Source organism: Ascaphus truei, chromosome 15 (genome assembly GCF_040206685.1).
Source record: "Ascaphus truei isolate aAscTru1 chromosome 15, aAscTru1.hap1, whole genome shotgun sequence".
Classification (NCBI taxonomy): Eukaryota; Metazoa; Chordata; class Amphibia; order Anura; family Ascaphidae; genus Ascaphus; species Ascaphus truei.
Window position 1 is genome coordinate 37,331,691 of NC_134497.1, and position 14,566 is coordinate 37,346,256.

Here is a 14,566-nt window from a genome sequence, read left to right on the forward strand (position 1 = left end):
AAGGATGTTGACCAGGGAGTAATCCGATTGCCAATTCTTGAAGTCAGGAAGGAATTTATTTTCCCCCTTATGAGATATCATTGGATGATATAACACTGGGGTTTTTTGTTTGCCTTCCTCTGGATCAATAAGCAAGTATAGATATAGGATAAACTTAAAGTATCTGTTGTCTAAATTTAGCATAGGTTGAACTTGATTGACGTATGTTTTTGTTAACCTCATCCACTATGTAACTCTTCCCATGATCTGTTATTTGTATTATTTGATTGTCACGTGTATTACTACTGTGAAGTGCTATGTACATTAATGCCGTTATATAAATAAAGACATACATTACTGATTACCTTGTGCTGGCGCGTTACTTTTCCACAGCGCACCCCACTTGATACCAAGCTCTTTCCCATATTCATCTCCATACCAGACCAGGAGTTCTGTGTGTGGGGGGAGGTCTGTGCAGGTTCTGTAGTAGATTTTCCTGTGGTACTGGAACGCCACAAGGTTCTGTTCTTCCTCGTTTCTCGCACAATTTACAAACCTAAAATTGGGACAGTTAGTGAGGTCTCAAAGTAATGTCTATTTTATAAAGGAAGAGCTGAAAAGGGATAATAATAATGTGACTTGTCTTTTTTATTCTTCTCTACAGTTTGTGAGGTGAACAGAAGTTAATAGAGAGCAATGAATATACGATGGCTCACTTGTATGTACCCACAGTTTGAAAGGAATGGGAGCCACAGGCCACACCAGTGACTACTTTCTTATTACTCAAAGAACAAAAAAAAAAACACTGTTGTAATTACAAAGTCCCCGACAAGATGACACAAGTGACACAAATGTGAGTTTTCTTCAGATGAAACTAAACAGAAAGTGGGGTTGATGTAACAAGATGTTGTAGCAGGAATGTGTTCCATTAGCAACCTGAGCGTATAACATGCCCTGGACTGATTTGGAAACTGGACTATAGAAAAAGCCTTGAGCCACAGTCTAATGAGGTAACAATGTCGGTTTGGGCTTGAATAAGAAAACTAAAAAAGTGGAACCAGCCCCTGTAAGAAAAGTGTAACATTATGCTCAAGTGCAGAGTCATGAACATATATGATCAAATACAGAAATACTGTTTAAAACTTAAAAGGAGTCAGTATGAAAAGGTATCATGCCAAGCACACCTCTGAGGAAGGCAGCATGGCCTTGGTGTCTCTGATTTAGAGAAGGAGGGCATCATGTTATTAAAGCAGGAGAATTAATAGGTGAGAGCGCACATGAAGTCTTACATCCATCCTTTTTCCTATTGTCTCCTCAGCCCTATTTGTCTGAACATTGTTTGAACAGGCCGTGTAAGGCTACATACGGGCAGCAAAAGTGCAGAACAAGGCTGTGAGGAGAAGACAGGAGAGAGGGGAGAGATGCAAAGAGCTGCTGTGATCACATGCTCATTGCCATTTACTTGAGTGGCTGTTAAAGTGCAATTGAGGTTTGGTAAACAGAGGAGGCAAAGTGGATAAGGAAAAATAACCCCCTGCAGATCAGTACCTGAGAGGCAAATAAAGGGTGTGGGAGGAAGGGGGATACAAAACACAAACAGCAATAGAAACACAGTAAGAGAAACCATGTGAGACTGGTAACTCTTCTCTTGAGGAGGGGGTATAGGGGAAATAATTTGACAAGCTGTTTGGGGGATACATTAAATGAATATTTCTGTCTCTTCAGTAGTTTCGGGAGGTTTTGCAAGGATTTGGAAAGACAATAAGTGATGGTAATGGTCACAGAGTAATAGTCTGGAGAATATAGATTTGGCATTAGCTGCCCAGTAAACTACGTAAAGTAGTGACAGCAACCAAAGTTATCCATAATGTCAACAGCTGCCTCTGCTTAAATAAGACTACAAAAAAAGTGACCCTGTGTTCCTAAGACGGGGAACGATTTGTGTGGGGTGAGAGGAAAAGGAGCGCTTAGGATAGCTAGCAAGGAGAAAAGGCTGATTGTACAAACTCTTATGGGTTTGTAATCTCAGGATTTATTTAAACTGAAGCAGAGTAGGAAAATTGTATTTAAAAAGGCAGTCCCTCCTAGGAAAAATATGAACCAACAACAATGGCATATTTAATAGGTTAAATGTCAATTGTCAAGTTAAAAAACCCATTTAGAAAACAAAAAAAACATAAAATTTCCATAGAAAACAAAGTAATTATAATTTCTCATTAATCAAACACAAATGTTCCTGGAGAAATACAGAACAGGATTTCTTTCACAATACACAAATAAGTAAAAGTTATTTTAACCCTTTGAGTGATGGAGGGGTCACGTGATCGCTCCCTCACTGATGACAGAACAGACAGGGAGACCCCTCCCTTCTATCCCACGTAGTGATAGATCCGTCCTGCCCTGCACAGGAGCACAGAATGTCATCTCCCCTAGGAAAACCAGCAGGATTACTATGATGTAGCTATTACATCATGGGGCCAGACGCGGTGACATAGCAGCTACATCAAAAGGACACCCAAAGGGTTAAATGGTAATTTCATCCTTTTTAAGTAAGTCATGTACTCCAAGAGATTTCATGTTTTCTCGCCGCTAGGTTGGATTTAAAGCAGCAGTTCAAGCTGCCGTTAAAATAAAAATAAATGTTCCCCTTCGATATGCGCATCAATGTAATCCAAACACTGTCAAGTGATTAGCTAAGTTGCCGATCGATCCGTTCTCCTGTGATCAAAAATCGATGAAGATTCAGCTCGAGGGTTCGCTAAATCACTTTGTAATGTAGTCAGTGTAACATATTTATAATCATATGCGTTCCACTGACGTGTGCTCGCTCCTGAGCCCTGGTCCTGTCACATGGGGCTTCTCCAGTAGCAGCATCTCCCTGTCGAAGTAAGTATTGTGTGTGGGCACAGAGCTGGGGGAGGGGGGCGGAGGGGTTAAAAACTGAACTGGGGAGGAGGGGGGCTGTGCTGGGGGGGGATTAAAAACTGAGTTGGGGGGTAAAAACGGCGTGTGTACACATACATACATACACACACGAGGGCCTGCTTCTTGGCGATCCGCCAATAAGCCATGTTCGCGCATGAGCAGAACTGGGAAGGCAGAGTTTGTGCATGCGCAGAACGGGGAGCTGCCGAGTTCACGCATGCCCAGAAGGGGTACTGCAGAGTCTGCGAATGTGCAGAAGAGTAGCAACCTTGAAAATCGTGTTTGTGTGTGTGTATATATATATATATATATAATCAAAAAATAAATAGATGATACCGTTCTGTGGCTAACGAAATGCTTTTATTTGTGCGAGCTTTCGAGATACACTGATCTCTTCTTCCGGCGATGTTACAATGAATGAAGCAAAAGGTATACTTAAAAACAGTGTCTCTTGGAATGTTATCTGTGCTGTTCCTTCCGCCGGTGTGGATGTGTTTTATGGCTAGAGGTGTGTGTATATATATATATATATATATGTATATATATATATATATATATATATATATAGTCCCATGCTGTGCTTAAAAGCTGTGTGAACGGTGATGCATTTGTTAAATGGGCTCCATAGGAATGGATATTGCAGACAAAAGGTGACACATTGTGTGCTCATTTTCATGTCATTTCCCAGAATCCCTTGCTGCAGTGGGAGCACTGTATGCTAGGTGATAATGGTTGAAAGTCTCGAGAAATCAGGGGAGCGCAAGTATCAATACGCAAAAAATAGAAAAGCACAAAATAGTGCAAATAAAGTTAAATCAAGCAATGTGATGTGAATGTATCAGATGAATGGAGACTCACGTGGCATCAAATGAAATCAGGCATATCAGAGATCAGTGGCAGATGCTTGACTCTGTAGTGGTAGATGAACAACCCCACAGCTGGATATCTGATGTAATGTGATCAGCACACACGGCCACCTCACCAGTCAGGGTAATGGGAAAGAGAGACTTCCATAGCGTAACACAATAATATCAATTTATACACGCAATAAAATTAACACTTACAGTGTCATGAAATCAAATAGGCACATAAGACAAGTGATATCACCGTCTTGGACCTCACGTTCTGGACCGCGGGAGCCGCCAAGGTCAGCTGACACACGAATAGTCTGATAGATCCTAGTACTTTTAAAGTTCAAGATAAAGCAAAAGACCTAAATTGGCTAAAAAGTCCAAAAGGATTTTATACATGTGGAAGTTGTAAAGTCTGTGTTTTAGGGTCACAAAATCAACTGACATTTTCCTCTTGTTCCACAGGGGAGAATTTTAAAATGTCAAATTTTATAAATTGCAAAACGGATCATGCCATATACATGATAGAATGCCCATGCAAAAAGCAATATATTGGGAAAACTGTTAGACCCCTAAAGGTGAGGAGTATGGAACACATGCGTAGTATTAGACGTAAAATACAGACTCATAGTGTTCCCAAACATTTTGAAATATATCATAATTCAGATCCCAATGTACTCAAATTTAGAGGGATAGAACATGTTCTGCCCCATTGGAGAGGAGAAACTAGGTCCCTTGCTTTGGGCAAAAGAGAAACCTGGATTCATAGGGTTAAAACCATGATTCCAGCAGGTTTGAATGCTGAAATAGACATCATTCCGTTTCTGTAATAAATTTGGAAATATGTATTATTAATGTCACTAATATATATTTTTCTCGTTTTTTCTCCTGAAACCAACTACGGTTACTCTGTCTGAGTCTCATATAAATTACTCTGTGCCGTAGTGTTAGCCCCCCCACCCTCCCCTTATTTGGCAGACTATGGGTGTTTACCTAGTCTGATTAACTCCTTTGGCCAATCAGATTATGCTGTATAGGGTATTTAAAGAGAGGTTAGCATAGTGTTGTCATGACTCCTGACAAAGCTACACTGTTTAGTGAAACACGTAGAGTCGCTGCCCGTGACGTCATCAGCTACTGCCCGGAAGTTTACCGGATGTCTCCCCGCGATATGAACTGTGCCTTCTAGCGTGTCCACCGTATGCACTGTGCAGATCACATCATCGGACGCCGATACCACGCACAACGAGTGTGCCACGCATAGGATACATGGGATCCCCGTTCCGGTCATCATATTCGTGTGTCAGCTGACCTTGGCGGCTCCCGTGGTCCAGAGCGTGAAGTCCAAGACGGAGGAGACTGGAGCTGGTGATATCACTTGTCTTATGTGCCTATTTGATTTCATGACACTGTAAGTGTTCATTTTATTGCGTGTATAAATAGATATTATTGTGTTACGCTATGGAAGCCTGTCTCTCTTTCCCATTACCCTGACTAGTGAGGTGGTCATGTGTGCTGATCACATTACATCAGATATCCAGCTGTGTGGTTGTTAATCTACCACTACAGAGTCAAGCATCTGCCACTGATCTGATATGCCTGATTTCATTTGATGCCACGTGAGTCTCCATTCACCTGATACATTCACATCACATTGCTTGATTTAACTTTATTTGCACTATTTTGTGCTTTTCTATTTTTTGCATATTGATACCTGCGCTCCCGATTTCTCGAGACGTTCTACAATAGAAGTGAAGTCTGCAGACCATTAACTAAAGGGTTTTTTGAGCTGCATTTTTGTTCACTATTCACCATATATTATTCACGGCTATATATTGCCTTTATCACTGCGCCACCCTATTCTGCAATTTGTTGCATACTTTCATCAGATAATGGTTGAAAGGTAGGTTTGCAGACCTGTCTAAGACATGTGAATGTGCTCACAAGTGATATTCTTTATTGTCTATATGCTAACAGTGGAGGGGTGTGTGTGTGTGTGTGTGTGTGTGTGTGTGTGTACACGGAGCTGGGGGAAAGGGGGGTGTAAAAACTGAGGTGTCTGTGTGTGTGTGCGTCTGCATCTCGTGTGTCTGTATTATGCATGTGCGTCAGTCTCGTATCTGCTTCTGTGTCTGCGTCTTGTGTCTGCACCTGCGTCTCGTGTGTCTGTGTCTGATGGGTCTGCATCTCGTATGTCTGTGTCTCGTGCGTCTGCCTCTGCGTCTCGTATGTCTGTGTCTCGTGCGTCTGCCTCTGCGTCTCGTATGTCTGTGTCTCGTGCGTCTGCCTCTGCGTCTCGTATGTCTGTGTCTCGTGCGTCTGCCTCTGCGTCTCGTATGTCTGTGTCTCGTGCGTCTGCCTCTGCGTCTCGTATGTCTGTGTCTCGTGCGTCTCGTATGTCTGTGTCTCGTGCGTCTGCCTCTGCGTCTCGTATGTCTGTGTCTCGTGCGTCTCGTATGTCTGTCTCGTGCGTCTGCCTCTGCGTCTCGTATGTCTGTGTCTCGTGCGTCTGCCTCTGCGTCTCGTATGTCTGTGTCTCGTGCGTCTGCCTCTGCGTCTCGTGCGTCTGCCTCTGCGTCTCGTGCGTCTGCCTCTGCGTCTCGTGCGTCTGCCTCTGCGTCTCGTGCGTCTGCCTCTGCGTCTCGTATGTCTGTGTCTCGTGCGTCTGCCTCTGCGTCTCGTGCGTCTGCTTCTGCGTCTCGTGCGACTGCCTCTGCGTCTCGTGCGTCTGCGTCTGCCTCTCGTGCGTCTGCCTCTCGTGCGTCTGCCTCTCGTGCGTCTGCCTCTCGTGCGTCTGCCTCTCGTGCGTCTGCCTCTCGTGCGTCTGCCTCTCGTGCGTCTGCCTCTCGTGCGTCTGCCTCTGCGTCTCGTGCGTCTGCCTCTGCGTCTCGTGCGTCTGCCTCTGCGTCTCGTGCGTCTGCCTCTGCGTCTCGTGCGTCTGCCTCTGCGTCTCGTGCGTCTGCCTCTGCGTCTCGTGCGTCTGCCTCTGCGTCTCGTGCGTCTGCCTCTGCGTCTCGTGCGTCTGCCTCTGCGTCTCGTGCGTCTGCCTCTGCGTCTCGTGCGTCTGCCTCTGCGTCTCCCTCTGCGTCTCGTGCGTCTGCCTCTGCGTCTCGTGCGTCTGCCTCTGCCTCTGCTTCTCGTGCGTCTGCCTCTGCGTCTCGTGCATCTGCCTCTGCGAGTGTCTGCGTGTGTGCGCCTGTCAGTGTGTGTGGCTGTGCCTGTCTGCCTGTGTGTAAGGCTGGGGTCATAGAGGGGGTAGCAGGGCTGAGGCGTGCTGACGCTCGCCTGCTGAAATTTGCGCCATTTCATGCCCATGCAGGCGAGCCAGCAGGCGCGATCGGGAGTCGGGGGGAGACTGAGGGAGGCGGGGCGAGACTGAGGGAGGTGGGGCAGTGACGTCGCTGGGCCAATCGCCCGCGACGCACCGGTGTCAACGTCACGGCGCCGTGACGTTGACGCTGCTCCGCGCTGATTGAATGTTTTCAGCCGACAGCGCTCTGAAAAACAGCTTGGCTGTCGGCTGAAAAATCCTGCGCCTCAGCACACCTGCGGACGCTCGCGTGAGCCCCCTCTAAAGACATCCTCATGGAGGATGCAGGGGCTCAGCGCGGAGCGTCCGCACGGCTCAGCGCGGCCTCCCCTGCTATGGACTCGGCCTAAGTGGGAGAGTGTGTGTGTGTGTAAATGGGAGAGAGTGTGTGTAAGTGGGAGAGTGTATGTGTGTTTAAGTGGGAGAGTGTGTGGGAGTGTGTTTGTGTGTGGGAGTGTGTGTGTGTAAGTGGGACACTTTCAATCATCTGGGATGAGTGACAAAGAATGTTAAAAAGATCCAGGTATCAACATACACTAATAACCAAGCGTCAATAAAGCTTCCCTATTAATCTCTATTGATAATCGAGTAGTGTATAGCTTATTATTAACTATGAAATATTTCTTCCTCAGAATAATCTGTATTAGAAACGGCATTATATAATTTCAACAATTAAAAAAAAAAACAGAACAGATATACAAACCCAAACTTCAGTCACGTTTCGTTATTAGTGTATGTTCATACCTGGTTCTTTTTAACATTCTTTGTCACTCATCCCAGATGATTGGGAGTGGAAATATACCATTCTGACACCAGATTAGATGGTGAAGAGTCTGCTCTATCTGATCTTTTGAGTTCCTTTAATGATAATCAATTTGGATTGAAATTTACTTTCGAAATCAATGCAGTATCCACTGTATTTCTTGATTTGGTTCTTACAGCAGACACGGACTCTAATATCACCACTATCACGCACTTTAAGTCCGTGTCTGTCAATAGTTATGTTCATGCGTCCAGCAATCGCCACAAACAATGGCTCGACAATGTCCCTTTGGGCCAGTTTCACAGGTTGCGGAGAAATTGTACCAGAGATGTAGATTTTGCCAGCCAGTCCAGACTACTTGGTGAAAAATTCATATCCAAAGGCTATGATCCGGATCTGGTCTCCGACTCACTCAACAAAACTAGTTCCATGCAGAGGTCAGCTCTACTGAAGAAATCTAAAATGAAATCAGATAGGGGGGTACGTTCAACTTATGATGCTCCGATTGAGCATATGAAAACAGGACCATCCACAGTCAGGTTTATAACTACATTCAATCAGTCATTTAGATCGATTAATGCAATTTTGAGAAACCATTGGAGTATCCTCAGATGCGACCCCCATTTGAAAGCCACTATACCAGAGAAAGCTGCTATAGTCTACAGGAAGGCTAGGAATATCAAGAGTCTTGTGGCTCCTACCAAACTGAGGTCAGTAAATACATCCCAAGTCCCTGTTCGTCCAGGCCTTTCAGGTAATCACTCATGTGGACGTAGCCGGTGTATCACCTGCAGACACATTCTCAAAAAATCCCAGTTTTGTTCTGCCAGCAGAGGAACAATACATACAATTACTACTTCAATAAATTGTCTCAGTACGTATATTGTCTACCTGATCCAGTGTGGATGCGGTCTACAATATGTAGGCCGCACCACTAGGTCACTTGGTACCCGCTTCCTAGAGCACAGGAGAAATGTGATCAAGGGCTTAAATTCACATAGCGTCTCACGACACTTCAAATCACACCATAGTCAGGATCCTAAATCCTTGACTATCATGGGACTTGAGTCCATTTCTCCTTGTGCCTTGGGGGGTGATCGTTTCAAGACTCTCTGCAGGCGAGAAAGATTCTGGATCCACCAGTTGGGGACCCTGACCCCTGGAGGATTGAATGAATGCCTAGATGTTAGTACTTTAGTATAGTTCTTCCTGCGGACACCCCTTCCTGCTCGATTGTCCCCTCTGTATCCTCTGCCATCTTTTTGTCTGGATCTCACCTAGATCCATCCTTGTCCCTGAAGCATTGGTTAATATTTAATTAAGAATATGTTTATATATATTTTTTTATTCCATATATATTATTTTTTATTCCATCCAATCAGGTATTATACGTGTGTGTGTGTGTGTGTGTGTGTGTGTGTGTGTGTGTGTGTAGACATGCAAATGAGCATACAGTAATATTTCCATTTGCATATTTGCTTTGCTGTGGAGGGTTTTTGTCACTTATTTTACCCACCATAACTTAACTAAGTATGGTAAACCCCAACCTCGTTGCTTCATTGCATAGCCAGTTAACCAACCCCACACTGATGAGACCCATTAAGGTTGAAACTGCTGTCTGTGGGTGGGTTTTCTGGCTATATATATATATATATATATATATATATATATATATATATATATATATATATATATATGTGTGTGTGTGTGTGTGTGTGTGTGTGTGTGTGTGTGTGTGTGTGTGTGTGTGTGTGTGTGTGTGTGTGTGTGTATATATATATATATATATATATATATATATATATATATATATATATATATATATATATACTCTGTATATATGTGTGCATTTGCACTTCATGTAAATCATCTATTTGGGCTCCTTGAGATCATTCGTCCTATATAGTGGTATTTAAATTCAATTACCCCCGTCACTACAATCAGTTATAGATAATATTATACACGGTAGGGTCCTTATTAACATTATCAGGTTTAATTTAATTTTGGAATGATAAGTAGTAATAGACAATTACATCAATAGAGTTACCTACTCTATTAATTATATTAACATAGAGGACCCTAGGGTTCATAATCATTAAACTAGTATTTTATAATATTGTTCAGACCATTAAAGTCTGTATGGGAGATAACTGTTGTATGTAGATACATACCTGGACACATGCCTCCTTTGCCAATATATTGGTTATACATTTGTTGTTTCAAGTGTTTTTTCGTCGTTCTGTATACTTAGCAATTATGTGTGCATACATGTGTGTATATATATATAATCAAATACCAGTTGGCATTTAGTCGGCATTATATGTTTTGATATATAGAGGCATATAAGCCTTACTTACAAGATATTTATGTATATTATGTTTGGGACATGTTTTAAGTTACAATAGATGTTCTAGGATTAATTCATTATTATTATTTGTTACAACTTGCATTATCAATTGGCACTTGTTAATCTAGGAAATTATTGGCATGTGCATTAATTCCCTATTAAGTTACATTCATTATAGTTTTAACACCTTCACGATTTATAAGTGCCAATTGTAATTTATATCTTCTTTATATCTTCTTTAAATTGTTTATATTGTCATGAGAATTGACATCATTGATCTCATTGCATAAATCTGGTTTATATACTCTCCAGAGTGTAGATAGAATCTAACGGTTCTTATTACTATAATATTCATTAATATATGGTATTCATTTATTATATATATATATTCATTATAAATATGTGTCTCTCTCATTATAATAATTGATTCACCTGAAAGCCACTTAAGCTCTTATTACTTCAACGATTATACCCAGCTGCTTGTAGGGCCTACTAACTATCCATTAGGGTATATATATGTGGACATACCACTCTGTCTCACAACCCTTTGAAAAAGTCACCCGTGTGTGACGAAACGCGTCAGGGAGCGTCATCACGTCGACGCAAGGACATTACGTCATCACGGAGCGCAGCAACTAACTGAATCGAGCGCCGGATATCGCAGAGAACTCCAAGCAGGGCGGTGTGTTCCTGGTATCTTTGGAAATCGCTTCTTACCATCACCAAGCCCAAGACATCCTGCAAACAACGTGGTTCAATATCATCTCGGGACCGAGGGTTTATTCCAGCACCTGTTGCAGTTACCGGATGGTGGTGATTATACCACAATATGCTTTTAAAACTTGTACCCTTGTGAGTGCATTTTTTACCCCCCCCCCCCCTCAATAAATTTACGTTTTTACACTATGGGGCGTGCGCTCTCTCCTCTCTCTCTTTTGCAGATACATATATATACACACATATATATATATATACATATACACACATATATATATATATATTATATATATATACGCAGATGAACATACAGTTGTGTGTGTGTGTGTGTGTGTGTGTGTGTGTGTGTGTGTGTGTGTGTGTGTGTGTATATATATATATATATATATATATATATATATATATATATATATATATATATATATATATATATATATATATATACACACACACATACACACTCTTGTGTGATGTCCACAATACATTGATCTCTGGTGCAGGGTTTATGAGCCCTGTGCTAAGGGAACAAGACCAGGATTTGGCAGCAGACCCCAGCACTCCCCCCTCTGTGTGTTATCTAACCTCTTGTACTGTATCTGTCATTATTAGGAGCTGGGGGGTCGGGGATAAAGGGGCGTATCCGAAGCTGCGTCACCTGTTACCCACAATCCCTGTGTTGTTAGCAGCAGTGGCCCTGATCACGTGATACAGGAGGCGCGCTCCGGTAAAGGAGGTTCCCTGAGTTACAATGTGTGGGGGTTCTTCCCATGCAGCAGCGGGGCTCGCTCGTTGGTTAGAGCAGGAGAGGCTCAGGGTGCGTGTTTGAGCCCCCGCCTCAGTCCCTGCTGAAAGGGGGGGGGGGGGGGGGCAGCTCTACAGGCGGCGCGCGGACACTCACCGCAGAGGGGGGATCCTGCCTGACTCTCCCGGCCCCTCCCAGCTGCTGCATGTGTGGGAGACGTTGCTGGCTGCTGCTCTCTGCCCGGCTGAGAAGGGATTGCTTACTGCTGCTCATGTGCTTCCGGTCAAGAGCGACCACGTGACCAGCAGCAGCCAATCGCAGTAATAATAACCAGCAGCAGAGGCGTTAATGTTAAAGTGGAAGAGACACCATGACTGTCCCTGCCGTGGGCGTGGCTTAGAAGGACGTCACGTGATGAGGACAAGCAAAGCCAGATGTTCATAGCAAATGTCAGGAAATGTTTTATATAATTATTAATTATCTTTATCCCATGTGTCATTAAATAGAAATTGCTGTAACCACACACCTGAGGTGTATTGCAGATGCCGTTTATAATACAGTGAAAAAGACAAATTAGAAGTGCGCAACAAAAACCTCTACTGTTATTAACCCCTTAATCACCTATGTGTTAAGTATAATAAACAACCTTTGTATTAAGAACTGGCGTCTGCAGCTGTATGTATAGGGATAGGTAACCCCTAGAACAACTGGAAAACGAGAAACAAAAGCGCAAACGCACATAGGGAAGTAGTAAAATCAATTGATTATGTATTGAGAAGGTAATATATCTGCGTACATCAGATTAGTAGATAAACAGCATTTCATGTACATTGACATGTGTTACCAAGCGTCACAGGGTAAATGCTGGATCGAGGTTCCTCGATCCAGCATTTACCCTGTGACGCTTGGTAACACATGTCAATGTACATGAAATGCTGTTTATCTACTAATCTGATGTACGCAGATATATTACCTTCTCAATACATAATCAATTGATTTTACTACTTCCCTATGTGCGTTTGCGCTTTTGTTTCTCTTATTTTCCTGCCGTTTATAATACAAGTGATAGATAGAGAGGGGGGGCCTTGCCCTCGGGACGTGGCTCCCCCCCGCCCCCGAAAGTTACTTATATAACATAAGCAGGTGGCAGAATGTAGGTTCCCTTTGTGCAAATACCTAACATGTATTGTTTAATTCGGCGATTAACAAACCCATTACAAACTGCGCGTAACCTTTACCATCAAGGTTTCTGCCATTGACATAAATAATAACAGCTATCGCTATACGCGCTGCTCGGCCTTAATCACAGGGGCGGTTATGTGTCACCCTGGGGGAGTCCCATTCTCTCACTGTAACACAGGTATAATTGATTGTAAGCTCTGCAGGGTATATGTCATAGCTGTTGGGGTGTTTAATAAATTTATTGGGGTGGGGGCTACACACAGGCCCCAAACTGGGGTGGGAAGCTACACTCTGTCCCCCAATGGGGTGAGGGCTGCACATGGGCCCCCACGGAGGTGAGGGTCGACATATGGGTCCCCACAGGGATGGAGGGGCGACACTTGATTATTAGAGATTTGTCTTCATGCATTATTATAATCACATGTAGCCCTGGTCCCCTCTGGTGCTCAGGTCCTCCGTTTCCCCCCCTTACCTCCGCTGCCGTGGGGGATGTTGCGGGAGTTGCAGGTGGCGGCGGGCTCGCCGGCGGCTCCCTCTGCAGGGCGCCGCCATGTTGATTGCACGCAGAGGTTCGCGCATGCGCAAAAGGAGTCCGACGGCCATTACCCAGTCGAACATGCATAGAAGGTTCACTGCAATGGCCATTACAGTCGCGCATGCGCAGTACACTAGGTGCACACTGGGGCTGATAGGGATAGGCTCCGCGGGGACTACAAGCCCCAGGGTGCATAGAGGCAAGACACCACTTGACCCACAGCAGCCAATAGGGCTCAAGGATTCCCCTGCAGGGATAGATACATTTGGTGCGCTCAGGCCAGGTAGGCAGTCGGACCTGGGTCATAGGGGAGGGTGTGTATATGTGCAGGGGTCAGTGACCCTCTGCACTATGCCAGATTCCCCCTAGGCCCCGACTCACTTGGGAAGCTTGTGGCTGCTACAGGGACAGGCCCTGAGGTAGGGAAAAATACAAAAGACAGCGCACAACGCTCATAGTGCATTAAATATTATATTCAAAAAACATATTAGTTAGGTAAGTATTCTGTGTACATATAGATGGAATAAAAACAGCATATATGGGACATATTTTACCCGAACGCCAACCACCAGCAGAGGGTTCAGAGAAATCAGCAAGACACCGTCAGTCTAGCAGGGGGACACCATCTGTGAGTTGTCAGGCTTCTTGTGTTAGCAGCCGCACACCTCGAGTTGTTCAGCTGCCGCCCGGTCATTCATGCTCACAGGCCCAGTTTCGCAAACACTTTGTTAAAATCTCACAGGCAATAAACAGGTTAAGGTCTTTGCTGCTACTGATCAGATGTTGTATTCCGCCGTGTATTCTGAGACAGCTTCTCTGTGCTGCTGCGACGTTGAGACGGTCCGACATAGACTCCCTGCTACTGCGTGTGCTGGCGTGTGATGTCACTCGCAGGGGCTCGTCTTTTTACCTCTCAGCTGTTCAGTCTCCCGCTCTGCACGGCTCTCAGTGACGGCTCTCTGAGAGCTGTGCAGAGCGGGACACTGAACAGCTCAGAGGGAAAAAGACGAGCCCCTGCGAGTGACGTCACACGCGGTAACAGGGAGTGTGTCGGACCGTCTCAGCGTCGCAGCAGTACAGAGAAGCTGTCTCTCAGAATACACGGCGGAGTACAACATCTGATCAGTAGCAGCAAAGACCCTAACCTGTTTATTGCCTGTGAGATTTTAACAAAGTGTTTGCGAAACTGGGCCTGTGAGCATGAATGACCGGATG

The 14,566-nt window shown here is 44.3% G+C and overlaps 1 protein-coding gene across 6 annotated transcripts in view; it reads right to left on the reverse strand.

The window, feature by feature from the left end:
• LOC142466822 (uncharacterized) overlaps positions 1-13,353 on the reverse strand; it is a 56,141-nt gene extending 42,788 nt beyond the window's left edge. For 2 of the 6 annotated variants that reach the window (XM_075572298.1, XM_075572303.1), the window contains exons 1-3: positions 11,791-11,957; positions 7,810-8,285; positions 345-535 (exon numbers count right to left, since the gene is read on the reverse strand). The gene's annotated coding sequence lies outside the window, so the exon portion shown is untranslated. Of the gene's footprint in view, positions 1-332; positions 536-7,809; positions 8,286-11,790; positions 11,958-13,288 lie in introns of those variants that run through there. The other 4 variants (XM_075572300.1, XM_075572304.1, XM_075572302.1 and 1 more) reach the window with 4 other exon arrangements.
• Positions 13,354-14,566: the final 1,213 nt, after the last annotated feature.